The following is a 27,734-nucleotide window of genomic DNA, read 5'->3' as shown; positions in this document are numbered from 1 at the left end:
AAGAACCAACTCTTGGAATTGTTGATTCTGTGTATTGTTTTCTTTGTTTCAATTTCATTTATTTCTGCCCTGATTTTTGTTATTTCTTCTTGTCTGCTTGGTTTGGGTTTTGTTTGCTGTTGCTTTTCAAGTGTGTCCCAGAGGTTTTTGTCGTGTTGTATTGTCTTTTTCATTTAATTCCAGGAATTCTTTTATTTCTTTCTTAATTTTCTCTTTTGACCCATTCATCATTCATTAGTGTGTTGTTTAATCTCCATGTGTTCACATGCTGATTAGGGCTTCTTCTGGTGATGATTTTAAGCTTTATTGCACTGAGGTCTGATAGAATGCATGGAATTATTTCAAACTTTTTGTATTTGTTGTTTTGTGCCCCTGTATATGGACAATTTTGGAGAAGGTTCCATGGGGTGCTGGGCAGAAAGTATGTCCTTTGTTGCTTGGGTGGAATACTCAGTAGATGTCTGTTAAGTCCATTTGATTTATGGTAGTGTTTAAATCAGATGTCTCTCTGTTAACTCTCTTCCCTGTTGATCTATCTAATGGAGACAGTGGGGTATTGAAAACCCTGCTATTAATGAGTTGGGGTTAGTCTGGGTCTTAAATTCCTATGGTATTGTTTTTATGAAGTTGAGTTCACCAGAGTTTGGTGAATATATGTTCATGATTGTACTATCTTCTTGATTCATTGTTCCTTTGATCAAAATGAAGTGGCCCTCTTTGTCTCTTCTGATTAGTTTTAGTTTAAATCTATTTTGTCAGATATTAGAATTGCTACACCTGCTTTTTCCTTAGTGCCATTTGCTTGGTATATTTTTTTCCATCCTTTCACTTTGAGATAGTGTCTGTCCTTGAAAGTGAGATGAATTTCTTGCAGACAACAAAAAGATGGGTTTTGTTTCTTAATCCATTCATATAGTCTGTGTCTTTTGACTGGGGAGTTCAGTCCGTTAATACTTAAAGTTATTAATGAAAGATGAGAAGTGAATCCTGTCGTTTTTATTTCTGTTTACATTCTTGATATAGCTGTACTTTTCCACAGTTACACCTTCATTGGATTTCTTTCTGCAATCCCTTGGGTATAGTCATTCCTTTCTTCAGCTCTTTGTATTGCTTCCAGAACTTTCTGAATGGCTAGTTTTGTGGACATGAATTCCTTCAGCTTATTTTTGTCATGGAAGATTTTTCTTTCCCCTTCAACTATAATAGACATTTTGGCTGGATATAGTAATCTGGGTTGGCATCTGTGGTCTTTTAAAACTGGGAATACTTTGGTCCAGGCTCTTCTGGCTTGCGTAGTTTGCACTGAAAAGTCAGCTGTAATCCTAATGGGTTTTCCTTTATATGTGACTTGTTGTTTCTCTTTTGCAGCTTTCAGAATTGTCTCTTTGTTTTGTACGTGTAGTGTTTTTACTATGATGTGCGGTGGAGAATTTCTTTTCTGGTCCAATCTGTTTAGTGTTCTATATGCTTCTTGTATGTGTATGGGCATGTCTTTCTTTAATTCAGGTAAATTTTCTTCCACGATTCTGTTGAAGATCTGGTTCATGCTATTATCTTGGGATTCTTCTCCTTCCTGTATGCCTATGATTTGTAAATTTGGTCTTTTTATGGTGTCACACAATTCCTACATATTCCATTCTTGTGCTTTCTTAAATTTTTCATAATCTTCGCTCGAGTGGTCTTAGTTTGTCCACTTTATCTTCCAGTCCTGATATTCTGTTTTCCATTTCATTCATCCTATTGGTGAGGCTTTCTCCTGTCGTTTCTAATTGGCTTATTGAGTGTTTCACTTCCTTCTTCATTTCAGTCTGAGTAGTCTTCAATATTTCTACCTCTTTTCTGAATTCATTCAGAAGTTTATCCCTCTTCCTTCAGTTCTTGATTTCTTTGTGTGTTCATTAAATTCACTGAATTCTTTTATTATGTTTATAATTGTTCTTTTGAGTATCATGTCCTGCATTATCTCTAGGGGGTTCTCATTGGCCTCCTCTAGAGGACTGTTAGTATTTGGTGGGGATATGTTATTTTGTTTTTTCTTGTTGGAGGGATGTTATTTTGGTTTTTCATGTAATTATTTTTTCTCTGTGATTTTGACATGTGAATTTCTTTTGGAGTTTCTGATTCTTGTATGAGACTCATGCCTTCAAGTTTAGGTCTGTGTCTTTTTGTGAACTTTATGTGTCTTTGTGGTTTACTTTGGGGGCATGAAAAGCTGGTTTGTCTAAGCTTCCGGTTCTCTCTTTTGATTTTATATTGGAGTGGCCAGATTGCTTTTGTCTTCAGGAGTTCCCACAAAGGCACAATTCAGACGAGGGTCAGATGTTTTCAGGCTTTCTCCTAAGGTCTGAATCCCTCCAGGAATGATTTTCGCCTCCGGAATGTGGGGATTGGACTGGCCTGGGAGCATGGCCCAGGAAAGATGCTGGTCTAGGGCAGCTGGTGGCCATGCCACCCAGAGATGCAAAGGCAGATGGGGTGGGAAGAGGCCCCAAGGACTCCTGGGGACTGCACTGAGGAGCTGTGTTGGTCTGGATGCAAAAGATCAGGGAGATGAAAGGTCAGCCCCCCCCGCCCCACCCCCCTACCCCTGTGTCCCACAAAGAGCCTGGCGGGTGGTAAAGGCCCAGGGAAGTAGAGGGAGGTGAGGGCGGGGCCAAGCCCAGAAGCAGTGTTCCTAAGGCCCAAAGAAGGCACTAAGTTGGTCTGGATGAAAAGGATCAAGAAGCAGTATTGGTTCCCCAAGACAAGGAATGGGGCAGGACCCAAATGAGGAGGAGAGACCTGCAGGGACAGATGGGAGGGTGAATGAGGCTCGGGGAGTCAAGGCGAGTAGGATGCAATGGGCTTACCTGGGAGACAGGCCTGTGGGTAGGAGAGAGGCCTCAGGTGGGTGGTGTAGGCCCAGGGAAGCAGAGAGAGGTGAGGGTGGGGCCAGGCCCAGAAGCAGTGTTCCTGGGGCCCTGAGAAGGCACTATGTTGGTCTGGATGAAAAGGGTCAGGAAGCAGTATTATTTCCCCAGGTGTCTGGGGCCCCAAGGAATGGGACATGACCCAAACTAGGAGAGATAGGTCGGGAAGATGGGAGGGTGAATGAGGCTGGGGGAGTCAAGGCGTGGAGGGCCCGATGGACTTACCCGGGAGAGAGGCCTGTGGGTAGGAGAGCCAGATCAGCTATTTTTTGTGATAGTCACATATCCTATAATTTTATCAATCTTGAAAAAAAAATCACAATATAAAATTTAAGTTTACTTCCCAAGTCTTGTTCATTGTTAAGATACATGCCCCGGAATATGTTATCATAGCAAAGTCATTCCAAAGAACTTTTACAAGTTACTCAACCTCTGAAATGAGTCTGTGGAAATATTGCTACTTTCCTTACAGAGATGCTGTGAATTTAAAGTAAGATAGTACAGGATGTATATAACATATCTTCTACTTATGTAATCTATAATAGGGTTCATACACAGCACAATAATTAACAAATGCCAGCTTAAGAAATGTAGGGTGTGGCAAAACTGTTTATCCTGCTAAGTTCTTTCAGCACACAGCAATCTTTCATTTTGTTTTCTACTCCTCCTCTACAATATTATTAAGCCCTCTTTGTATATGAGTCCAATGAATTCTTTTCTCAAGACCTATGCTTATAAGGAAAGATCAGGAGTATATTGAATGTCTTCAGTGAAGGAGGACTACTTCTGAGTGTTCCATGAAAGCTTCAGAAAGAAATGCTGAGAATCATACCATTTCCTACAATATATACATTTTCCATGTAGTTATGGAAATCTTAGAATTTTGTCCTCTTTTTTTCTATGTAACTGTAGTCACACTTATTCCTTTATATTTTCTGCAACATAAATTGTGATATATTCAAAATCTATCATCATCTATAACATAATGTTGACAGATTAGCATGCGATATACCCTGATTAGGCTCCATACTCTACATGTGCTTACTGAGGATCACAGATAAAAATATAAAAATAAATACCTGGTGAATGTGTTAGGCAGTGCAAAGGATATTAGAAATGATTTTTTTTCCATCGATGAAATGGAATTCAAGATAGAAAGTGAGTCACTGCTCAGGTTTCACACTTACTATATAAAAAAACTTTCAAAAATCAGATGCAATCCTTAAAATCTAAAGCCTCACATACTATATGCCATTCCGTTCCAAAGAATAATGTTTCCTTGAACCATGGAAAAATCTGGCTCATATAACCATTAAATGATGACTAGAGGCACTCAGGGCAGACAATTGGGACTAATAACAAGACACAATGTGGCTGTTGCAAAATTAAATATAAGATTTTTTTTCACATTACCTGATAGACTGTAGATGAAGAAAGACATGGGTGTATCTCTGATTTCCAAAGGTTATTGAAAAAAATGCCAAATGAACAGAATAGTTGTAGAATGCTTAATTTCACTATGCTGAAGTATAATGTGTGGTACAAATACGTTTTCATAATTCTCTAGATAAAAACTAACAGGGGGAAGAAGAATCTTTTCTTGTAAGGATGAGATTTGTTAATATACTATGGTATTATTGCCAATTATATCTTTTCAAGATGTACAGAAATAGAAAAGAGAATCCTGGAAAATATTTCTTAAAATCCATTGCATTATATGTAAAAAATCACAATGGAGATTACAAACTCATTGACCCATAAGAGGTATAAATGAGCAATGTATGATACAGGCATGTGCAGAGATGAAAAAATGAAACATTTTATGTATAGCAAATAGAAAGTAATAAAAATGATTTTATAAAAAGAATAGACATTGAAATCAAGCCAAGGAACGTACTGCTAGACACATTACATATCATGGGGTAGAGTCTAATACAACTATTCTTTTTAAATTTTTATTTATTTTTATTTTATATGTATGAGTGTTATACCTGTATGTCTGTAAGTGCACCAATGTTATGCACTGTCCACAGAGGACAGAAGAGGGGGTTGGATCCTCTGGACCTGGAGTTTTGGAAAGTTGCTAGCCGCTTTGTGGTTGCTAGTATTTAAACCCAGGGCTTTCAAAAGAACAGTCAGTGCCCTTAACCATTGAGTCATCTCTCCAGCCCCTAATGTAACCATTCTCCAAAATACAGTGTTAAACTGACTCCTAATGACTTATTGTTATGCCCAGAGATTAATGCAGCTCTCACTTCTCAATGGAGAAGTGTCCTTATACAGCATATTGTCATTAACATACAGACTCACAACTTGATAGTGTGCAAAGAATAAGAAGCTTTGTTTATCCCTAAAGAGTACACTCATACCAAACTTCTACCTCCCAATGTTCATGGATTATTATGGAAGGAGTGGTGGAAACATACTAAGAGCCAGTGGTGGTGGGTGACCAGAAGGAAACAGTGTTTTCCAGACAACTGGTCAGTTACTCATATGAACTCACAACAATGGTGGCAACATACACAAGTCCCACATAACCTCAAGTCAGACAAATCCCAGCATAGACATGAAAAGGTGGGTGATAAAGATTAACCCTATCTGTTGACAATGATGGCTGCTGGGAAGGAGAGAGTCAGTCTCTTTAATTGTGGCACTCTTGATAGGTTGATCAGGCTCCAGTTGCTAGAACCACACCAAAGAATATTTGGGGACACAATTTTGATTCTATCGACCTTAATGTGCATTTGTTATATATGGTGGGGGGAGGGGGAGTGCAGATGGGAGAATCTATATGCCATCAAATTATATTATATGAAATTCTCAAAAATTCAATAAAAAAGAATTCCCTTCAAGGGTAGAGAAATACTCACTAGTCCCATACAAATTAAAAATTCAGAGCCTAGAGATGGAATTGGTGCACAGGAAGTAGAGAAAATGTAATGTCAAATGAATTACCTTATTCTTAGGGGCAGTGAGATTTGAAAAAAAGAAAGTCTTTAAAGTTACTGTAAACATATATAAACTTGTCATTAAATGGGTAAAGATAAAAATGGGTAGTGACCTCCTAAAATTATAGTTAATAAAGTATCCACAAAACTAATCTGAGAATGAGGGGAGACCCAGTTATCCTGTGAGATTCAAAGGGTCAATACAGAAAAATGATATTAATTGTCATTGGCTCCCAAGTGATGTCTGCTTTGAGAAATAGAAAATTTGCTAAGAGTTTGGTTTAACATAGACTGGTAATGAGAGCTAAAATGAAACTGGAAATAGTCAAGTGGATACGGAAGGAAATTGAACTATTAGTACCATAAATCACAGAGGGAATAATGGAATGGATGGATTGGGATGAAAGGGACATTTTTCCATTTGGAAAACAAGTTTAATATTTTTACGACTTATGACTATGTTCAAAAGACCATGGTTGACAGGGTGTAGAGAGAATACTAATACATCCCTCAACTCTCACCAACAAAGCTTCCTCACATAACAGAGTGTGATGCACACAGAGGGCCACAAACGGCCTAGTTTTGAAGAACAGGGGACTGCAGAGTGTGTATCCCTAGATAGGACTCCTATATTGAAACCGTCCCACTCACATCCCTCTTCAAGAGCAACTAGTGCTCTTAAAGTCTGAGCCATCTCTCCAGCCCTTTATTTTAGTTCACTTTTGATGGAGCAGACAAAAGGTAAAATTATCTCACTCAAATAAAATAATTGAAGTTAGCTTTAGTGTGGTATTAAATAGCAGGCAAAAAAGAGAACACCACGTTGAAGTCTAATGAGAGTACATATTAAGAAATGAAGCAACTCAACCTGGAAGAGATTGATAACAATCTTATTTTTGTGTTAATAATGGTATCTGGAACATTGTCAAGGGAAACCTATATCACATATCCAAAAAAAGTCAAAACATGATTTTAATTGCTATACAACCAAGTGAAAGTTCACAGCAATATTGAATGTGTTGTTTCCCAGTCAATGTGAAAAATCGGAAATATTCCTCAAGGTGAAGTATTGGAAGTGCCTCAATAATGCTAAAATATAATGCTAAATCACAAGGAAGTGTAAATTGGGTATTACACATCTTCTTTTATACTCACTCTCACACTCTCATTCTGGGAGTACATTAGAAAACAACCAGGAAGCTCCTCCAGTGGCTATAATGCCCCGTTGGTCTCAGAACCATTGTTTAGCTTTCCTGCAACATCAGTCTGATTTCTCATACAGAACATGTCACTTATAGAAATGGATATGTAATCATATCACCTGTTACCAACAAATAAATAGATTTCCAAAACAATATGATTTTTGTTGTTGTTCTTAAAATGTAGTGTTAAATACCAAGAATTGTGTGGAACATTTAAGAAAATTTTCTCATTCTATGAATTATATCTTAGACAATTCCTAATTCATTAAAATTAACTAACTACATAAGATACTGAAAAAAAAAAAAACACCTGAACCACCTTGTGTTAGGAGTTTCAAAGACCTTTAGGATTTTCAAGGACTCTTGTAAGTCAGAAAATCTATTTTATTTAAGATATTATGACAGATCTTGAATAAAGAAAAGGGAGTAGCTTGTGTGTCTGCTAGGGACATGTGTTATAGTCCTGTGTGTGTGTGTGTGTGTGTGTGTGTGTGTGTGTGTGTGTGTGTGTGTTACAATCAGTTCTTTATTTAGGGGTGACTCTCAAGAATTTTAAACTGCCAGTTCAGAAAACAAATACTAACTCTGCATGACTTAAAACGGGGCCTTTCAAAATTTGAAAATATTAATAAAATATACTTCACAAAAAGAAAGAAATTAGAAATAAAACTAGAAATGTGTATAGCAGCAGTAATTTGTAATAGCCAAGATGTAGATGCAAATCAACTTTAGCTGGCAAATGAATGAATAAGCAAAATGTAATATGTCCATAAAACAAGAGCAAGGTTAAATTTTATAAACAAACTTGAAAACATATTCATTGAAAGAAGCGAGCCACTAATGTTATATATAGTGACTTGACTTCCATGAAAGCCCATTGAGAAAGTAGATTAGCAATTGCCAAGAACAGAGTTGGAGAGCAGGAACTGATAGTAAACAGGGATGAATAGTTTGGATTGATTTAAGTATTATAAAGTTGCATTACACTTGTAGTTGCATGACTACAAATTTAATAAAAATCATTGAAATGTATACTTAAATGGGTAAGTTTTATAGCATGAAAACATGTCAATGTTTTCATAGTAAAAGAAAAAAGTTAATAATTATGATGGAGTCAAGTATTTAACATTGTGAGCCACTGAAGTGTTCCAGGTACAAGTATAAACAATTCAGCATAACTGCCAAGGATTAGAATAATGAAAAAAGAACCCTCTCAATTACCTTGATTTGCCTATATTTCACCAGAAACTTTTCTATGGAAATAAGTCTATGCATGGCAATCTTTGAGTAGATGTTGAAAAAACAACTAAAATTTTCAATTCTATTTTATTAAAAAGATGATAAAGAGTGAGGTATTGAAGTTGCTTATTATTACTGAGTTGGGGTGTCTACTGCAGAGTTCTACAATTGATCACCCACAGAGAATGAGTATCTGTGAGATGCCTATTGTATGGCACATCACAATGGAACCTCTACACCTAAGACTCACAGAATATAGTAGAACAAGTGATAGAGAGAATACTAATGCATCTCTCAGCTCTCTCCAGTGAATCTTCCTCATGTAACAGAGGGAGATAAACACACAAGGCCACAATTGGCCAAATTGTAGAGAATAAGTAACTGCAGAGTGCATGTCCCTGAATAGGACTGCTTTATTAAATCTCAGTCACCCAGGGCACATTGCAGAAGAGGGGGCAGAAAAGTTGTAAGAGCAAGGGGTGTTGCATGACCATAAGTAAAGAGAGTTTTCCAGCCCTTTGGGAACTTGCTCTTATGAACTTACAGCAATAGTGTCAGCATGCACAAGACCTATGGAAACGCAATCAGAAAAAATGCAGCATAGAATTGTGGAAATGGGCAGCAGGCCCAAACCTTAGCTGAAGGACTATTGGCAACTGATTAAGGCTGGAGAGTTTATAGGGAAAATACTCTACAAAGGCTGAGTAGACCTCAGTGGATGAACTCACAGCAAAGATCATCGGGGTACACAAACTTGATAGGCCTTAACATATATGACAAAATGCAGGAAGTCTGTGGTCATGCTATGGGGGATCCAGATAGTAGAAGGGGTCAAAATATGATTAAAATTTATGAAATTTTGGGGCTGGAGAGATGGCTCAGTGATTAAGAACACTGGCTGTTCTTACAGAAGACCTGGCAGAGAAAGTCGCTGAACCCTCTTGTGAACATCCACACAACCCTCATCTAGTCTGGAACAATTCAGCCCTAGTCGCATGTGGCCTCAGGGAAGGGTAAGAGTATATAGGCTAAAGACTAAGGAGATGAATCTCTATGTGGCCATGGGAAACCATCATCCAAGCTGGAGTGAAGACTTTCTGGTATGGCCTTAGGGGGAAATACCCACACTCTCTGTATATAACCCTCAACCTACTGCTTTATAAGTAACCCAAACAAACTCATTGGTATCCCAGAGTGCACTTTGTTGAAATTGTACTTTTTTTGTCACTGGGACAAGGGAAGACAGTTTGGACATTATTTATATCTCTCCTCCAAAGAAGGATTTTAACAGCAGCATTTAATTTATTAAAAACTGAAATAGTCAAGATATACTCTTAAGGTACTGAATGTTATAGACATATCCTCACATCAGGAAAACCTTACATTAGATTATATTAGAGAAAGTGAGGCAGTATGCAAGCATTTTCAGATATTAAGAACACTTTTACTAAAATCAGGACACGGATACATAAAAAAATCGTGGCATAACTCTTATGCTAAGGTAGTAATTTTCAAGAATAGAGGAGATATTTATTGGGTATTGTAGACTTTGACAATGCTAAAATCTGACCTATCCCTATGATTCCATAAAATATTTAAGGTTTAAAAGCACTCATTTTAAAGAAATGGCTTAATATAAAGAACTCTTCCAGTTATTGCACAGACAAGCATCTTAGATATGCTCAACCCCCTCCCCATGTACGTAGAACAAGGCCACACAAGGCCTCTCTAAATTCCCCTTCTTTGCTCATAAGTGATAAACTGAACTCTTTTGTTCTCACATATCAAAACAACATGGTTGCTGATAACATCGCGATAAATATTATCTCCTTATAGGGTATCAGGTAACAGCATATACATTGCTTTGTAATTATAAATTGAAGAATGAAATAATTAGGCTTTTATAAAGTAAACAATGTCAACATGACAGTGAAATAGCTAAGTATTATCTCTTCCTATGTAACATAAGTAACATCCTCATTTCTCCATGCTGGGAAAGGTATTTAATTTTAGTTTTATTATGCAGAACATAGCAATGAACTAAAGTATAGAGAAGTTAAAGCACAGCAGATAGCAAAACAAATCTAGAAGGTAAGAAATTCAACAGAACAAAAATGTGAAACTCTTAGGCACATGGAATATTTACACAAAATAACAAATGAGTTGTGAGAAAAAAATAAAACATATTGAGAAGAACTTACATAACTTATGATCTTGTGTTAGATCTTAGGTCACACTGACCTGATACAGAGAAATGTTTGTGATAACTGAGGTTGGGTATTATTTTTATTCTTGTTTTGCAAAAACAAAATGGTACAAATCTGTCAGCCTAATAACTTCGAAGCAGTGCTTGAAGTATAGACAATATGCTAGTAGTATGACTGTCTATATCAAATAGTCTAACTGAAGACCTAAATCTCTCAAATGACCTTTGAAATCTGCCTCTATGCAATTACAAATTTATTACCTGACATGTCTCACCAAATTTACTGCACAGTCTAGAGCAACTTGCAATGAGTGATTTAGGACTTGTATGACCACACAGTGTCTTGTGGGGAGAATGTGGTTGACAGAAGTCAGTCTCCAGCCTGTACTCCAAACACCTTATCAAGAAAATGGATGATGCACTTCTCATTATTTAGTCCCTTTCAAATATCAGTCTTTCCACTCCACCCCACCTCAGACTATAGGGTCTGTAAAACGACAGCATTTGTTTCTTTGAGGCCTGATGGTATTTCCTTTCACTGTGCAAAGATGTCTGCTATTTACTCACTGCTGATCCATGAAAAATGGAGGGACCTGTCATGCTTGGAATTAAACTGTGCTCCTCAAAATACTCATATGTGCACTCCAGAGACTAGCAACTAATTTGTACACAGAATCTTTCAAGGAATAAAGTGAAATGGGGTCAGCTGGATGTGTCTTATTCGGGCTTTCTAAAAATGGGGATATTTGTCCTACCCCCACTCAGAGAATGTGATGAATGAAGGCAGAGATCAGGTGATAAGTGTACAGGTAAAAAGGCCTGCAATCCCTTGTGAGCTATGGGAGACCGGGAACAGATCCAAACCCTGCTACTTTTGAAAGAAACTAAAATAATCAACATTTTTCACCCCGCATTTATGGCCTCTGAAAGTGACAGGATAAAATTTTTTTCTTGCTCAAACCACTAGGTTATGGTACCAGTTTATGGTACTAGCAAATAGTAAATTGTCTGGGTGGGTTCGTGCTTGTATCATCACAGTGCAAAAGAAAGTATTTATTTACATATTGGCTTCCTATTTTAACTGAAAAACCTTGACATTTGTCAGCTCAATATTCTCTAGCTCAGTTCTTGGTACTCAATTGTTTATCAAAACTCTTGCCCCTGCCAGGGGCCTATCATTACTTCTGAAGAACATTTTCTCAGTTTTGTAGTTGGAATTTCTCAGTTATGTAATGGGGCTTTTGTGGCTATCTCTTAGCTTGTATTTTTTAAAATATAATTTTGCACACTTGTCAGAATTTTGTGAAACATCTCTTTTAATACAGCATATATCTTGCTAAGGAGGCTATGAAGTAGGTGGGTGTGGTAAAAGGAAATGCATAACCAAAATTCTATCAGAGAATATTTATTATAAAAAACTGAATTAATAGAGAGTCTAAATGGTTTACATCAATTGACAAACTTGAAATTAAACACTATTTTTAGTGTATTTATTTCAGCTAAAATATTGACTTTGATATGTATGACCTATGAATCAAAATTTGCAATCTGATTATTTTTTAGATCTTCCATATGATATCCCAAATGATCATTCTGCCATTTCTGATAATCATAATATTTATAATATTCTTAGAGTAGTTTGAGTTATTACTCAATATGATCTAGCACATTTCTAAAATTTCCATAAGATAAGAAACTTCAACAATGGAGTCTTGGAATATTGACAAAGGGGATCATAGAATTTTAATTTTAATGTGTGTCCCACTATTAAATTACTATTTAACCCTATAAAAGCTAATTAAATGTATTATTTTAGCCAATTTTTGTTTACTCTTTTCTCTTCTGAAATTGTACTATTATGATTTTTCCTATTTACAACTCTGCCGAGAAAACAAAGCTGATATAATATATTCACATTGTAGATAAAGTAGAGGTTAGGTAGCTTAAATCAAATCCATATGGTTTTAGTGAGTTTAGGCTGCAAAGCCAGATGTAAGTATGTGAAACTCTCACTTTCTTTCCAACTCTGTACATCTATGATTTGAAAAATGAGATTATGTTAAACAAGCAAAAATTAGATTCTAATATTCTTGCAAGATTTGGTCTCCCCTCCAAACTGGAATAACAGTATGTAAGGATATGTCCTATACCATAGTAGGAAGTCTATGATGCTCATATAATACATTGCTTCTGCAACAGAGTAAAATAGTAGTTTTATATATACTGAGATGTGAAACACTAGGGACAGTAACTCTTCGAAGCAAATATATTTTCCTTCTTTACTCTTAATCCACATTAAAATATTTTTTAGTATTGGAGAACATCACACAATACAATTTGGTTATATTTGCCAGTCCCCCAAGTCTCCTGAGCTCCGCTGCACCACTCTATCCTTTCAGGTTTGTGTTCTCTTGTTCCCCATTGAATCAAATATTTCTTGCCTAAACACTCCTAGGAGTGGAACCTACCCTGGACTGTGGTCAAGTATTGGTCACACCCTTAAAGAAAACTGACTGTTACTGTGTTCAGTCACATTTTTAAAGAGACTGTAACAAAATGTTAATATAGCAAACATTATTATATCATTTTGAAATACATTAAATGGTCAAGCCCCCACTGAGGTAATAGCAATATCTAGTAAATTTGGATATTACAAAATCCCATTTACAATAAGAAATCTGACAATCTCTTAAAGTACTTTCGAACAGAATTTGATCAATGGATAATAGGCAATATAACATCAAAATTCAATGTATTGTATTTGAGGAGGAAGAATGGAAATTTACATCATGCTAATTAATAAAGGTGATAAATATTACCATTGACATCTACCCGATGACTTCATAGACATGCACAGGCACCAAGAGTCCAAGTACAACCGATTATGACTAGTAATAATCAGATGCATACAGATTAGAGATACATGTGCCAACATCTCAGTGTTAGTGGCAAAAACAATGAGTCTTTCTGCAAGGAACAATATATTCTAAAATGAAATAGAGATCTTTTTTAAAGGTTAAAAAACTCATTCAATTCTATGTCTTACAGGGCTTATACTGAGTTCAATATTGAAATAACTGTATTAACTCAACTGTGATCCTAGAAACATATACCCACTTGAGAAAGAGATGTACTCTTGCTCTGGAGTGCGTTACTGAATATGTTAAATCTGTAATGAAATGCTTCCTATAATCATGTAGATATTAAAAATTAAAAAAAAATAACGATTAAAAAATTCAAAGCAATGACAGTTGTTAATTAAATTGTAGTTGCTACTGTGAACACCTAACTTAATGATAAACTCTTATTAAATCATATTGATATCTATATATTCCAGAGAAGCTCATGGAGCTAAAAATAAATGGCCAATAATCTTACATCTATGTCCTATTAAGTCCATCTGAGTATTTCTGTCTTTTGCTTATATTATCTAAATTTTTATATGAATATCCCAAAACACTCATTTTCAAGAATATTAATATTCCCAACTACATATTTCCCAAATAATTTTTCATTCTCAGAACTATGTTTTATTACCCCATTTTGAGTTGATTTTTTTTGCTTGTCATAAGTTTCATTGATTTGAATGTAGATATCTACATTCCTTAGCAACCCTTTCTCCAGAGGTTTCTAGGCAAAACATGTCATCACAGATTTCCACAGCCCTATAGAATACAGGACTCTGCTGATGTAAAATAAGTTTACATAATAAAACTTATATCTGTCATAAGAAGTTTCTCTATAGTGAAACTAAGGGAATTAATACCTATTTCTATTCTTTGGAAGTTGTATGTGAATTTTTTACAGAAGCAAATGAGATTTACAACTGCACCTGGCATATCAACTAAAAGTAGGAAACAGGTTGCTGACCTTCTAAAGGCCTTCTTATTACCATAAATTAGCCCTCTTCAAAACTGATGCTCAAATGGGCAATGGAACACCTGAATCAATGAGAAACTAATTAGTCAAATATGTTAATCTAGCAGTTTATAAATCTGTATAAATCCCATCACAGACAAGGTATTACAGTTCATTTTGCATAGCACCTTATGCTCCAATGACTGAAGGTAAAATCTCTGGAGGATACCTGAGGACTAAAAGACCAACAGAAGCCAAAATGGATATTTTATTCTCTCAAATGTGCTTTAAATATGACTAATCAGTCATTTTGGGTCTCCTGATTCCCGTGTCTAAAATTCATTCTATCAGCTTCACAATATTATCCATAATAGGAAAAAAACTTCCTAACTAATATTGGAAGTAAAACTTTACTTCATATCTAAAATCATAGTCCTGACAAAACTTGAAGATAAAAGTAGGGAAAAAAAATTCATCTCTACTGGTCCCCTTTTCTACTGTAAACAAGATGTTGCCCAGTTCACTACTTTCCATGACTGAATATGCACTGATAATTATTTGCATGGGCTCTCCTCAATTAATACAATGCTTTTTTTAATGTGAGAAATTTCATTTTGCCTTCTCATGTGACCAATAATCCATTCTACTAATAAAAGCATTCAAAAAATACAACAAAATTTATCATTGCGCCACAAATGATAATGACCCTGCAATCCACCCTTTCTGGATTGATTAAATAACTAAATACAATAATAAACTAAAACTCAAGGCAGAAGATATAGCTCAGAGGTAGAACACATGCCTAACATGAGTGGCAACCTGAGTCCAGTTCTCAGTATTGTGGGCGGAGGAATCACTAAAACTTGAAAACTTTTCAGATAAGGACATCAAACTAAACAGTAGAATAAGAAAACCTAGGGATCTATCACCCTACTCAAAGAACCAGTAAACCATTAACGTGTACAGAAAGCAAAGAATGAAAACAAAGACCTACCAAACAAATCAACAAAAAATCCCTATCACACTGGGCACTGTTGTGGATGTATTTAAGCCCAGCACTTTTGGGAGACAGAGACAGATGAACTCCTTGAATTTGGGGCCAGCCTGTTCTACATAGCAATTTCCAGGCCAACCAGAGTTGCACAAAGACATCCTTCTAAAAACCCTCCAAGATCCATTGTCAGGATTACATATTTTGAAGGTCTGTACTGGACACTTGCCTTAATGAAATATGAGGCAGCAGATCTTGGTTGGAAACAAAGTGTGCACAAATCACTCAGGCCTTTGCCATAGCAATAACTGGTGCACTGTTTTGGAATTGCTGGCTTGTGGGAGAGTTAACTGGTAAGAACATTATTATATAAGAACATGTCATTGTGTTTTGATACATCTGATACTACCCCAGAATAGCTTTTATTTTGGCTTTCAACCCACAATAACTTAGCAGAGGTCTTTAGAATTTGAATTCCTGAGACCTCAGTGAAATACATATTTCAATTGTTTTGCTTTACAATTTTATGTTATGCATTTTTGGTCACAAAATGGGATGTTTTCAGTAATTGTTGGTAGCTATGTATTGATGTACTTCCATTTATATTAAACAAAACTCTTACTTTTTAATAGATGATAAAGTTCTTTTGGTGTATGTGTGACATTTTTTCAGACAAGGTCTAGTTACATACTTCAAACCACTCTCAAACTTACCTTCAGCCTAACAAGTATTTTCAGTTTCAAGATTTTTCGCTTCAAACTCACAAGTATTGTTATTACAACTTTTCTAATTTTATTATGTTGCTGTGATAAAATTTTCTGACCAACAGAAACTCAGGGGAGGAAAAGGTTTATTCTGCTCACACATATAGGATACAGTCTATCATTAATTGGAGTCATGGCAGGAGCTCAAGACAGGAACCATGGAGGAAATCTGCTTGATGGTTGACTCTTCGGTTTGCTCTCTACCTTATGGTTAAATAGCTCTGTTATTATATAGCCCAGGACTGCATTTCCTAGCAATAGTGCCACCCTCAATGTGCCAGACCCTCCTATATCAATTAACAATCAAGACATTCACTCACAGACATGCCCACAGCCTAACAAAATAAAAACTATTACTCAGTTGAGACTCTTTTTCAGGTGATTCTAGTTTATGTCATGTTGACAGTTAATGCTAGCTATGGCAGAAGGTATAAGCATAAATGAATATAAAGAATTAAAAAGTTATATCCTCCCTCACCTGAATGACTAGGACTCAGCATGTATGGCAGAGTGCATAGGGTTTGGTGGGCCTTTAGGGGGAGTCATAGGTGTGGGAGGGAGTCTGGATTTAAGTGGGAAATGTAAAGCATTTAAAAAGCTAAATAAAAAATCATTATTTCTCTACAAAAAAATAAAACAAAGGAACTTTCAGTTCACAGAGACAGAGTAATGATTTTTTTAAAAGAGGAAACAATTTCCCAAATTACATATAAAGCTTCAGCTAACTCTTAAATGAATGCTGAGTTAATAAACAGAAAATATGAATAGAACTAAATATAGGAATTTCAAATGAGTGAATCACTTGAATTGCAATTTTAAACCATTTTTACAATGATCACTTCCTCCCTGGTCTTTGAATTGGAATTATTTTTCCCACTGAACTGTATTCGTTACTAGTTCATACTATCTGCATTATTATTATTTCCCAGATGCACTTTGATTCAGATTTCAATCAATAATCCATAATTATGAAGGTTTTATAATAATGTTATGAAATCACATAAATCATCATCATGTTTTTGTTAGGCTATAAAGTCAAGCAAGCCTGCAGAAACTTATGCACTGCTCACTGATACCAATCATTTAAATGTGGTCATCAATCTGTGCTCAAATCCCAGATTAGTCACACACTGGGTATATTTAATTTGAGCACTGTGACTGCCTCCATGATTGGTGCAGTTCTTGGCTGCTCAGAAATTACTATGATGTCATCGAGAGCCAATCAATTGTTTTTGCTCAGACACTGATTTATGTAAACCAGCCTAAAAGCAAAAGTATTTGATGTTTTGGTTAGCTCACTCAGCTTTATGATGGGAAAATATAGAATGTTAATTTTCATTTTGAAATATCAAAAATGTTCCTCTTTCTTATTTCTACATACATAGAAAAAAGACGATATTGTATGGGTAATTATTTTATGTAAATTGAAAGCAGTAAGTTTACATGGAATTATTAGTGCTAAAAAGATAGAACACAAAGTGTATTCGGCCATAATTGTAATACAATGCAATCATGAATATCTCTCACCTAACTCTTAGAGTATTTAGTCCATATCAATGTACTTAGCACATATAGTTGTTGCAGGGATGTCAGTAAAGTTCAATTATTTGCATTTCTTTGTGATCCCAGTACATACTGCCATCCCTGGCAGGCAGTAGGCTGCTAATTCATAGTTATTGAACAAAGAGCTTTATTTTAATCAACCTGAAGAGTGTTAGGACTTAAATTTAGTTCTGTTCCACAAACAAAGAGTGGTTTGGGATGCTAAGGTAAAGAAAATGTATATGCAAAAACAAAAACAAAAACAAAAACAAAACATAGGAATGGCAAAGGCTAAAAAGCAAATATTGTTTCTATATGTAGATGCTTCAACTAATATTTATATAAGTTTCTTCCTTCCTTCCTTGTGATGGTTATCAGGTACTTTATAGCAGCACATAAATCTGAAGTTTAAGCTGGAGCCTATTAGGGAGCTTTACTTTAAAATCACACAAACTAGGGTATACAGTCCAGCAATGACACTGTATTTAGCAGCAAGTTATCTATGGGTCAGTACATTGTTTTCAGATCTGTGAATTTATTATAATAATATATTCAAAAAACACATAAACATTTAACCTGTCACAGAATATTTGAGGTATTAATGAAGACGTTAGTGCTCAGATAAAATACTGGGCACATTCTTAATCTAGAAAAGAGAAATGCATACACTTTTACTGCCCCACCTCTTATTGATGTCTCTCACAGGATTAACTTCTCTAGGTATTATAAAAATGCAAAAGCCCTTGGTGCTGGAGAACTCAGGTTCCCAGCACCCACATGGCAGCTAACAATCATTTGTAACTCCAGTTTCAGGAAATCTGACCCCCTCTTCTGACCTCTGTCGACAATATATTCAGGCACATAAAAATAATATGATATTTTTAAAAACAATGCAAAAGCCGTTTAAAAAATAAAAGAGAACTGTATACTTTACCACATGGGTGACTATTTAGTACCCCACTTGCATTCAATTTTTCCTTCACACAGAAGAAACTTCCTTCAGAAAGGCACAAATAATAGTCTGATCATAAGCAAAATTTACAAGTAATCACCAATGCTCTGAGAAGATAAAAAATTATGATGCTTGCAATTTCCACAAGTTTCACAATCATTGCATTTCATTCTTTCTTTCTCTACCATACATTACTCTAACTTTGCCTATTTCTCTAAATATGTTTTTCTCATACATGCATACATGCACAGAATCATAAAATAAGCATAGCAGGTATTACTCTTTATGTGTTTTGGAAGGCAAATGAGAAAGGATATTATTGTTAGAAGAGGCATGTGCTTCAGTTAGACCATGATTAAAATTTTCATTCTTTGTGGCCTTGCTGAACTGCTCAAGCCTCAGTTTTGATTTTTTGTTTTGTATTTTTTTCATCTGTAAAATGGGCATGATAATGTGTTTGTTCAATGAGCTGCTTGGTGTATAAGATGAAATAACAAGAATTCGTCGACATATAGTCACAGTTATCTTCAAATATAAAAGATGCATCACTGTCGAATTCCTGTAGAATTTGAAAATTTTGTCATAAGGATGTTTTTATAGTTTTTGAATATGATGTCAATAGAGGCATGACATCCATGTGAAAAATCTGCCTAGAAACAATTTCTGTGTTATTAAAGGAAACATACTAATACTATTGAAAGTGTATTTTTGCTAAAAAAAAATAGTTGAGAACTTGTACATATTTACCTAAAAATTGAATTGAGAGCTTGCACATATTTATCAGTGTTCAGGGTTATTTACCATGTAAATAATCTCTGTAAAAGGAAAGTAGACTATCAGAAAGCAGAATGGCACTCATTTACCAGTATTTGGAAGATAGACTCTATTTGGTACACTGGAAAAGAGTAGTTACTAATACAGCACTCAGATCAGTCTCTTGAGAAGTGAAATATATCCATTGAATCTAGCAAGAAATTCTTATATATGTCCTCCATGAATATAAAGTTACATAGAAAAAAGATCACAGTTATTGCCAATTAATGATTATAATTTAGACATGTAACAGAAAAAAATTTATAAAATTTTAAGTATCTTTATGTAAATATCAATAAATTTAATTAAATAATAAGGATTTTCCTTAACCTTAAGAAATAAACAGTAACAATTGTTCCTGCTAAAACCATAGCAGGAGCCTCAAATTTATCTATGTTTGGCTGACTAAAATAAATATCTTCAGAAGAAATTTCAGAATTTGCTAAGGCAATACAGAAGAATTTTAGAAAATTCTAGACACAGCTTTGTGGTGTGCAAATCTACTGATTTAGAATTAGCTATAAAAATTTTCTTCAAGAAAACTTTCTAATCACAAGCCATGATGGAACAGCAGTATTTGGGAAGTGGAATCCAGCTGGCCCTAGATATAGAGGCCCTGTTATTAAATTAAAAAACCTTTAAGTCTGAACAAATTCCAGATTCCCCCATACAAATCATCTGCACTGTGTCTCTCAATCCTATCAAACAGCCTTGTTCAACCATATTTTCTTCTAACCCCATGCTGTAGTCCAATCTCCTCATGTAAAAACCATTTATTTATTTATTTATTTATTTATTTATTTATTTATTTATTTCTGAGTGTTTCGCCTGCATGTACATGTACCATGTGTGTGCAATGCTTGCAGAGGTGAAAAGAGATGCCCCAGAACTGGAATTATAGATGGTTGTTAGCCACCATGTGGGTGCTGGGAACCAGGTCCTTTGCAAGATCAACCTGTGTTCTTAACCAGTGAGCCATTTCTTCAGCCCCAGTAAAACCATTTACTCGTGCCATGTTGAAGGGACTGAATGATTTTTTTTATTTAATAAACATCTTTCTTTGTGCTGATGATGCATTAATCATGCAAATAGGAGAAGACCTACATATAATATGTGCCAAAAGTTATAATTTATGGATAATATTCAAAAGGAATATCTATGGAGAAATCAATAAAGCAGATTTAGGAAGAGAGAGAAATTGAGATAGTCACAAAAGTCTCCCCTGATCACACTTGAGAACAAAAAAGATGGTACCTCAGAGTTATACCAAATTTTACCAAGGAGTTCTAGTTTATGAATGCCTTCATCAGCCAAGTAATGCACACTTAGAACAGGACAACACCTGTTAATTTATCATCAATCTCCATCAGGCAATGGAAACCTGCAAGGACATCACCTAGTTGTCAAAAGTATTCTCTCAACCCCAGTATGAACTAGCAGCTCTTTAAACATCCTGTTCTTGAGGCTCTGATACCAGCAAATCTTTTCAGTACTTACAGTTTTCTTTGTATATTTAGAATCAAATGAGAGAGAATAAGCCTCAAGCTTAATATTTGATGAGCCCTTGTTGTGTACTGTGGTTTAAACATTTCTCCCCAGGGGACTAACACTATTAAATTTGCAGAACCCAGAGCTTTGCGAACAAGAACAAATCCTGACAATGGGTTAATAGAATGACACAATGTGAGTGCACTCTCAGTTATGTGACTTTATTGCTAGACTCATGTGCTGTAAATACCAAGATAGCACAATAGTAAGCAACTACATGGCCCAATGTAATGGCTCTTCATTTGCAGCACATTCTGGGTCCTTGAATATGATGCTGTATCCCAGCTGGATATCATCTACGAGAAGCACTTCAGTCTTGCCTTTCACTGACCATGTCATCATTCATAGGCTGGCAGATTCTAACTATACTTTATATGTTGGGTCCCTGAGCAGTCATTTTCATATGCCTACTGCTGTACCAACTGTGTTAAAAGCTAAGTCCTCTGGTGTGCTGTTTTACCTCACAGGCCAAGGAGTTAAAGGAGGGGAGTTCTGACAACTAGCATTACATATTCAAGGACTCACTGTCGGGACTCATGTTTGCTCTGCTTAGCGGGGGACCTGCTGGCTTCGGGGCAGAGGGTCTGATCGGCAACAGAGTCAAACTCTGGGACCTGTGTCTTCCCAACAGGATGATTTATTTTAGAATTCAGATGGTTTTTATACATCCCAAGGAACTAGCAGTCAGGTGGGATATGACAGTCACACACAAAGATTTAGGGTACAAAGAAACAGGACATTTAGTCTGTTAGTTGGTGCCACAAGGATTCTTAAACTTCTACTCAAGGTTATCAATGCCCATCCAGTAATTTATTGGCCACAATGTTTTCTTTCTAAGAGCGAAAAGCATGGTGAACTTTTAGCTTTTAGCTCAGGAGTAAACCTTTAACCTGGCCTAATCTCTTAGCCAGGGATAGCTGAGTTATTTGTTCAGGACAAGGAGATGAGCTAAGGGTTGTTGACCAAGACGCTTTCCCACAGAGCAGGGAGCCTGCACTTTTATGACTGGCCGCTTCCTCCTGACAGTCTAGCAGTCTGCAAGGTAGGGATTATCAGAGCCACTGTTTTCAGTGCCCTCCCTTTAGCAGAGAATGCAGCCTAGACATATACGTTTTAGGCTCACCTCACCCTAGGGCCTGGCATCCTGGTTTCCTACACTCAGAAAATGAGTATCCTGTGGGAAGCTAATATTTTGAGGAGGAAGTTCATGCAAAGTAGATGATTTCTAGAGGTATGTTGTCTCTAAGGTGATTGAATGTATGCCGTAAGAGTGGAAACACAAATTTGGGAAGTAGCTTCAGAGAAGTGTTGAGTTAGATGAGCAGAAAGGGAGGTCACTCAGATCACTAAATGGCATACTGATCATTTGAGGAATAATCTTAGCAAATAAAAATACTGTGGTAAATTTCACATTTTCTTAAACTATACAACAGTATGGAAGTTTGATTCAACTCATTGAAATAATTCAAGAAGTCTTACAAAAGATAGAGTTAGGGCTGTGAGAAAAGTATAGCAGTCAAGATCAGTTCCAGAGTTTGGCTTGAAATGCTAGAGTAATAGATTTGTCACAAACTGAGATGCATGACCTTGGTCAAGAGCACTTTTGGTAGAACATGTGAGACAAGAGTCTGGACATGGGAGAGAATGCTAGAAGAGGAATTTTTTAAGGCTCTACAGAAAACTCTCCTAAAGAATTTTCAGAGAGGCAGCACTGAGAATTGTGGCAGTAGATGGCTGAGCAGGAAATATAGTGAAAAGGTCAAGTGAGGCACTTTCTGAGTTTTAGTAACTGTGTTGTTCAGTGAGATTTTTTTTTGTAGTGGATTGCAGAAATACCAATTCTGCTGTATCCTCAAGTGAAGTGTTTCACAGAAAAAGTTCTACTGGAACAATATCCTTAGTTGAAAAGGTTGGGTATCTAATGCAAAACATACACAGGTTGACCTTCACAAAGGAATATAGTTAATCCTCCATCACATCTGTGTCTAAGACACAGGTAAAAATAGCTGAGGTGATATATAACATGAAGTCTATGGACATCTCTTCTACTTGCTTCTAAATTTGCAATAATATCAGAAGCATGATTGTTTTTACGTGTTTTCTGACTTGCTTCCTGAACTGCCAATCATACTTCACTAATGTATACACCCTGTCTGCTTCTAATTGTCTTTTTACTAACTGAGAATTCCCTGGTGACTAGCAGTATCTGTAGTTAATTATATTCTTGGAGATAGAAAGGAGGAAGTATTTAAATAGTTCTGTGATGCTGGGAACTCAGTTCAGTATGTAATACATGACCAAGGATTTTTTTCTAGAGCTCCAGTTGGAGCACTGTGTGGTGTATCATAAGATATTTGATCTAGTTTAACATATATGCTAATTGCTCTGCTACTTTATCACCTTGAGCTATATGAGGCTGTCCAATTCTCAGGGTCCATAGTAAATAAGGAACTACTTTTATTTTTTACAACCCTAACAGAGCTATACCTATGAAGCCATGGGACACTAAAGATGTGGAGCAGTGGTTCTCAAATTTAGCTAATCAATGGAATCATCTATACCACGTTTTGAAAAATACATGCTTCAAGCTGTCTTTCTCTTCTTCAGATTTTTATTTTTATATATGTGTATATGCCTGTGTGAATGTAGATCACATATGTGCTAGTGCCCACAGAGTCCATAACTCAGTTCAGAGTTATGCATTGTGGATCCTCTGGAGGTGAACTTACAGGTGGCTGAGAACTGCCTGATGTGGAAGGTGGGAACCAAAGTCAGGTCCTCAGGAAGAGCACCAAACTCTCTTAACTGCTAAAACTTCTCACCAGCTCCAATGGTGCATCTTTCTTAAACATATATGAAACCATGCTCAGAGCAAGGTCAAGATGTGATAATCATATTAAATCATCAAGCTTCATTGGACTCATCAGTAACAGTGTAAATAAATAAGCTTTGCATATCACAGACAGTGCCTAGAACACTAAAGGTGTACAATGAGTGTTTTAAAATGATTACTGCATTTCCTTGGACATTGTGATATTCTACAGTTAGACCATTCACAGGCTGTAGGGGGAGAACCTACTGCTATTACTCTGGTAAATAGACATAGTATTAAACTACTCCTAATGACTAATGGTCATAACCACAGATTAATCCATCTCTCAACTCTCACCAGAAATGCTTCTTTTTGTAGCAGATGACAATTAACAGAGAGACCTACAACTAGCCAACATGCAGAGAATAAGAGGCTACAGAGTTCTCAGTCCTAAATGTGACACAAGTATTTGAATTCTCTCCTGCAGAGTCTCAGGGATCATTGCAGAAGAGGAATTGTAAGAGCCAAAGGTGGTTGATGAACACAATAAAACCGTATTGTCTGGACACAACAAGGCAGTTGCACACAGCACTAGTGACAGCAAACAGCATGCAAAATATCTGTGCAAGACCAAGTGAGGCAAACATCCGTCAGGGGTGAGTAAAATAGACAAAAAGGTCCTATAGCTGAGGGCCTATTGCAATAAGGAGAGTTAGTTTTCTTTAAGGGAGTAACTTCTGGTATGTTAATCAGACTTAAAGGGATGGACCCAAACCCAAGAACTTATTTGGAATACAAATTAGACTCAATGGGCCTTTAAAAAATGCAGGACATGAAGTAAGGGATTACTAGGGTGGGGATAAGGTGGGGGAAGATGTCTGAATATAATCCAAATACACTGTATGAAATTCACATAGAATCTATTGAAATACTTTTTAAAGACATACATGCCTGTCTCTCACTTTTGCTGTCCAGTTGCTGAAAGAATGAACCCCAAAGAAATAAATGTTCCCCATGAGTTTCATGCTGGAGGAAGGGAAAACCTAAAGCTCTGGTGCTAGTCAGAGAAGGAAATTACTTCTCCCTAAGATATTTCACAGTTTTGACGGGTGGCCATTTATGTGTGTCCCTTTCTAGAAATATCTATTCAGATCCATTGCCCATTTTGTAATGATATTGTTAATTAATCTGCTATTGAGGTATTTGAGGCCTTTGTGTATTTTGTAACTGATGGCTCCATCCCTATTTTAAAAACAAAATTTATTACATTAGAACAATGACTTTCTAAAATCATTACATTTCAAACACATTAGATCACGATTTTTCTCTTTCTTTAAGGTTTGTTTTTATTTTATGTGTATGTGTGGCTGCCTGTGTGTAGAGAGAATGGCTTTAGAACTCCTAGAAGTAGAGTTACTGGTTGTTGTGAGCCACTGAGTGGGTGATGGCAATTGAACCTGGGCCCTCTGTAAGAGTAGCAAGTGCTCTTAACTACCGCACCATCTCTCCAGTCCCTACTTTTTTCCCTTTTATGCATGAAAAGATACATCACATACTTACTACACATCTACAGAATTATTCTCCTTGCAGACAAGTAGTACTTACTCCAGATGCCAAAGCAGCTGTGTTGCCAGCTGTTGACATATGTAAACAAATTCCATTTTGACTTAAGCTTAAAGAGAGGGAGTAAGGAGTGTTGCATGTGAAGTCATATTACTTTAAAAATGCTGTTCATAATGAGGAAGATAGTCTTTCCGTGGAAAGTCAAATTCTCACTCTAAGTCATTGTTTAGTCATTAGCATTTATTGTGATTGTACTACAAACTGGTATTGTGCTAGTAATTTGAAATACAAAGACAAATGAAACAATGTCTGAACTTTAAATTACCTCAGGGTAGTGGATAAATCAAACACGTAAAAAATAATTATAATACACTGCAATAAAGGCTAGTATTGACAGAAATACGAGCGGGATAAGGGCAATTAGGGGTTTCCCTAGAAAATCTAATATCTAAGTTGAAAGATCTATTTTGGCAAGGATTGGCACGGAAGGGCAAGAAGTGCAGTGAACACGAATAGAGGAACAGTAAAAAGAGAAAAATATCTCCAGTAGGTGCATCCTGTGTTTTTCGACGGGACACAACTGTCAATGTGTTTGTGGGGATGGATGGACGCTGCATGACTTAAAATTATGAGTCTGATGATGCACCAAAGTCTTAGCAAGGTTCATTATTTCCTCCCTTCTCTCTCACATTCCTGACATCTCTCTGCTTTTCCTTTTCAACTGTAACCAGTTATCTAGGCTTTTTTAATGCATGCCTCCATCAGTGCCACTTTCTTAGCCACATTTCCTGAAGTCACTATTGTTGTCCATAAATTTTCATCAAGTCCTTCAAGTACTGATATAGTATCTCAATCCAAGAGACATCTGTGCCTTTACTTTTTGAAGAATCTCCCAAAGATAGATGTATAATAACAACCAACCCGTATTTCTATTTCTCATTATTCCCATAATGAATTCCTTTCCCAAACACATTGATCTTTATTGTTCCAAATAAATCCTCAGTTCTGCTAAGACCAAAAGCCTCCCTAGATTTTGTATTAGTTTCTTAATATTTTCTTTGTGCCTTTATCCATACTATGCCTGTTATATCAAAGTTGATCTCACCTGTTGACAACTCATTTATAAAAAAATATTACAGGAGGACATAGACAGATCATCTATTTTATTTATGAAGTAGTCCTGTCAGTTATTCAGAGCCATGAACATCTTTCCTGTTTTAAATTCCTGTTGTTCTTTTCAACATTTAAGTGTTCTTTATATTTGTTTTCATTTTTCCTTTAAAATCTGCTGTAATAATTTTAGTTTGTTCATGAATTATTTTTAAGACATATACTGACTGGATGCATTTATTCTGACTTCTGTGTTTAACTTTTTCTTGTATACTGACACCATTTTGTACTTTCATTAAAGCAATTACACATTTCATTATATGTTGAATTTCAAACCCGTGTCTTCCCAACTTTTACTTATTATAACAGTATAAAATCTTAGTTGCAAGCAATAGATTTCATTCCTGTTGTTTAGGATGAAAATTTTCTCAGTTAAAATTTCCCAACCCTTACCAGAAAGATAGATATCACCTGAGTCATTTTCCAGTTGCTAACTTCAAAATCAAAGTCTCACATAAGTGATTGGCTAAGATAACATTAACATATCTTCAGAGAAATTGAAAATTTGTCCTTGGAGTTATGTTTTGGAGAAGCAGAAATACCTGAGATGGAGAAAGAATATTAAATATTTTTGTGCCTGGAGATATGGCTCAGCGATTAAAAACATTGGTTGTTCTTGCAGAGAACCTAGATTCAAATTCCCACACCCGCATGGTGACTAACAACCATCTGTAGCTTCAGTTCCATTCTGACCTCCTTTGTCACTGCATGACACAGGTGTACTTTCATACATGCAGGCAAAGCAAAACATAAAAAAAGTAAAAAATAAAACGTTTTAAATGTTTACACTATTTAGCAATTCCACATTAATAGATATCCATATTTTTCATAGAAAATAAAAATGTTTCTGAAGCCATTTGAACTAAAGATACTTATGTGACATATTCCCGGAAATATGAAGTAAAACTAAACTCATTTTAATAGCTCTGAGAAAATATTTGTCTTTCTATTTTTTCTCAATACATTTTTTTGAATTTTTGTGCTTTTCAAACAAAACATCTTAATCATATTTAGAACCCCTTCCCATCTGCATCCCTTATAGACCCTCCCCACCAGATTTCATTCATTCTGTCATTTATGTTAAGGATTGTTTTTTCTCATATATGGATTCTCAAATTTATGTAAATATGTGAAGTTTCTATATAAGAAATGAAAGTAGATGCCAGATTGAGTGAAGGAAGGAGGCTAATGGGAGTGACGGGGAAGAGATAATAAGA

This window comes from Nannospalax galili, unplaced genomic scaffold (genome assembly GCF_000622305.1).
Source record: "Nannospalax galili isolate Female #2095 unplaced genomic scaffold, S.galili_v1.0 scaffold537, whole genome shotgun sequence".
NCBI classification, from domain to species: domain Eukaryota; kingdom Metazoa; phylum Chordata; class Mammalia; order Rodentia; family Spalacidae; genus Nannospalax; species Nannospalax galili.
This window is presented reverse-complemented; position numbering follows the sequence as displayed.